Source organism: Microtus oregoni, unplaced genomic scaffold (genome assembly GCF_018167655.1).
Source record: "Microtus oregoni isolate MIOR12 unplaced genomic scaffold, Mior012 000031F_ref0000149, whole genome shotgun sequence".
NCBI classification, from domain to species: Eukaryota; Metazoa; Chordata; class Mammalia; order Rodentia; family Cricetidae; genus Microtus; species Microtus oregoni.
The window spans coordinates 11,754,080-11,757,724 of NW_024543090.1; the positions used below are offsets into that span (position 1 = coordinate 11,754,080).

At 38.1% G+C, this 3,645-nt stretch overlaps 1 pseudogene; it reads left to right on the forward strand.

Annotated features, from left to right (window-relative positions):
• Positions 1-716: 716 nt before the first annotated feature.
• Positions 717-1,656, forward strand: LOC121465839 (annotated as a pseudogene).
• Positions 1,657-3,645: the final 1,989 nt, after the last annotated feature.

Below are 3,645 nucleotides of genomic sequence, written 5' to 3' on the forward strand. Positions count from 1 at the left end.
CAGCACATTAAGTAGGATAAAAACCCCGTGCCATTGTCCTTGGTGTTTCATCAGCCCTCATTGTTTGCCATGTTCAGAGAGTCCAGTTTTATCCCATGATTTTTCGGTCACAGTCTAGCTGGCCTTGGTGAGCTCCCAATAGATCAGCTCCACTCTAGAGTGGCTCCCAGGAGCCCAAGGTGATGTCCCCAGTTAGTTCCTTGGGCAGCTGAGGATAGGGAACCTGAAATGACCCTATCCTATAGCAATACTGACAACTATCTTGCATATCACCATAGAACCTTCATCTGGTGATGGATGGAGATAGAGACAGAGACCCACACTGGAGCACTGGACTGAGCTCCCAAGGTCCCAATGAGGAACAGAAGGAGGGAGAACATGAGCAAAGAAGTCGGGACCACGAGGGGTGCACCCCCTCCCCAACAAGGTTCCTTTTTTAACACCTAACCAAGACTTGTTATTTTAGAACCTTTGATGAAAGTTCTTTTAACAAGTGTGGAAGACTATTTAAGAGTGTTTGTAATTTTCTGTCACCTGATAAGTAGCCATGTAAGCATTTACTCATATATACATTCATCTTTGGATTGGATTTAGATGCTAAATGAAAAATAGGTTTTCATAAACTCGAGTTCTACCCTTTTAAAGTATTAATACAATTATCATAATTTTCAGTTTCTTCTACTGCTGTCCTTCAGGTAGTGCTGCAAAGAACATCAATGGAAGGAAAAAATCACTCTATGGTGTCAGAATTTCTGTTCGTGGGACTCACCAACTCCTGGAAGTTGCAAGTACTTCTGTTTGTGTTTGCTTCAGTGTTTTATATGGCAAGCATGATGGGAAACTCCCTCATCATTTTCACAGTGGTTTCTGATCCTCACTTACATTCTCCCATGTACTTTCTGTTGGCCAATCTCTCCTTCATTGATTTAGGTGCATCATGTGTCACTTGTCTCAAGATGATTTATGACCTGTTCAGAAAGCATAAAGTCATCTCCTTTAGAGGTTGCATCACTCAAATCTTCTTCATCCATGTGATTGGTGGTGTAGAGGTGGTGCTGCTTATAGGCATGGCTTATGATAGATATGTAGCCATATGTAAGCCTCTCCATTATTTGACCATTATGAATGTCAAAATGTGCATTTTCATTTTAGTGTCTGCCTGGGTGGTTGGCCTTATGCATTCCCTGGTTCAATTTGTTTATATTTTTGAATTTGCCTTTCTGTGGACCAAATATTTTGGACAGTTTTTACTGTGACTTTCCTCGGTTCGTCAGACTTGCTTGCATAGATACCAACGAATTAGAATTAATGGTATCAGCCAACAGTGGATTCATCTCTGTAGGCTCCTTCTTCATACTGGCCATGTCTTATATTGTCATAATAGTCACTGTTCAGAAACATTCCTCAAGTGGTTTCTCTAAGGCTCTGACTACACTTTCTGCTCACATCTCTGTTGTGGTTTTGTTTTTTGGTCCCTTGATATTCATTTATTCATGGCCTTCTCCCTCCACACATCTGGATAAGTATCTGGCCATATTTGATGCAGTTGGTACTCCTTTTCTGAACCCCGTGATCTACACTCTGAGGAATCAAGAAATGAAGACATCAATGAAGAGAATATGCAGACAGTTACTGAAATACGGAAAGATTTCCTAAATTATGGCAGTGCGAACTTTTCTCATTGAAAACAGTTCATTGTTGACCAAATTCAGTGAAAAATTACTTTCTACGGTCATATTTGTTTACCTATACTGATATTTGGGTGATTTTTCTTCTGTTAGGAGAGATTTGCAATGTGTTCTATCAACAGAGACGCAATTATACATTTATGAAACAAAGAATATAATAATACAGAGCCTATTCCCAAAGAAGAATTTTTATGTGAAATAAACTTTTAGTGTGCTGAACATAGAAGGTGCTTTAAGACTGACAAAGGAAATGTCAACCTTTCTCTCTCTCTCTCTCTCTCTCTCTCTCTCTCTCTCTCTCTCTCTTTCTCTGAACATCAATTTTCTCACATGCAGGACTTTCTGGCATCACTCCATGTGGAATTTACAAATTGACATTCATCTGAGTTAATTTTTCATCTGCTACGCCTTGTAGACGGTCTAACCACTTGTTCGTCTTTTTAGAATCTGCAAGCATACATGATTGTCAGTAATATAAGCTCTCCAATTAACATTATCATATTTAATTTTAAAGTTTTCTTTGTTTTTTTTTTTTTTTGTTTTGTTTTGTTTTTCGAGATAGGGTTTCTCTGTGGCTTTGGTGCCTGTCCTGGAACTAGCTCTATAGACCAGGCTGGTCTCGAACTCACAGAGATCCGCCTACCTCTGCCTCCCGAGTGCTGGGATTAAAGGCGTGCGCCACCATCGCCGGGCTTAAGTTTTCTTTGTATTTCCTTTGTAGTTCCCATGTTTGTTTTTCAGTATATGTCTAAGTTAGAGTTTAGAAAAAGTTTGTGTGATATTTTAGAGATGCAAATGGAACTATAACTTTTTTATCAGCTGGTACAATGTAGGCACGTAGGCCTCTCATAGACACTCTACAGTCTGCTAAGTCATCATAAATCTTTTTAACACAAGTTGTCTTGTGGCTCTGCTTCCCTTTCTATATCCTATTTTAATTACTCCACATTTTAAGGTAGTTGCAAGTGTATCATTATGATTATAGTAACCGGGCTAGCCATAAACTACTGCCTTAAAATTGGAGACATTTAGACACACAGTATTAATTATCCTTAGTCTCCACCTCATGTTTATTTTTCCTTGTGGGATTGTAGCACCTCTAACTTTGCATCCATATTGAGACTGCAACCTTCCTGGGCAGCTTTGTGGGTTGACCATTCAATAAATCCTGTAAGTAATCCTTTATTGTATATCATTCATTTCTTTTCTACTTCACTGTTTAAATTGTGATTGAGATAGAACCTACATATCTGCTAGGTTAATCATTTGTAGGCTCATAGAACGATTTATCCAACCTGCCTTGTACTTAAACAGGTATTGTTTTACCAAGGACATATTTCATATCAAATGAAACATAACACAGAATTCACTAGTCTACATATGTGCTTCATGACAAGCCACTGAGTTTTCAAATTTCGTGACATAATTTACTAAATGGCAGTTACAATGGTAATTGCAACACCACACCCCAGGTTGATGTGTCCCCAACAAAACATAAATAAAGCTCATGGTAAAATGAAGAAATAGCTGTCTCACTCTCCTATTTACGCTTCCTTTTATCTCACCCTGTTCTGGAACTATAGATTTGAATTATGACCCTAGAAATCCCTAGAGCTCTGTAACTGTAGGAATGTCCTTGCTGTTTCCAAATTTCTTTACAATTTCTTGTGTTTTTATAAATCTTTCCAAACTATTACATAATTCTTTCACTTGATTGTCTTACCTTATTCATAAGAACAGGGTATGTCTTCTTGTCTGGACCTTGGGTAATTTCTAAGAACATCTGCAGAACAATGAAAATAAATAAGTCGAAAGACAAATGCTAATAATATAAATGCAGAGCCAAAGAAAGACATAGAAGATTGTATTCTACATGATGCTATCTGAAGAAATATAGGCAGAGACCCTAACTAAGGGCCACAATAAAAAGTTGCTGACCTTTATTTCTGATGTAGTT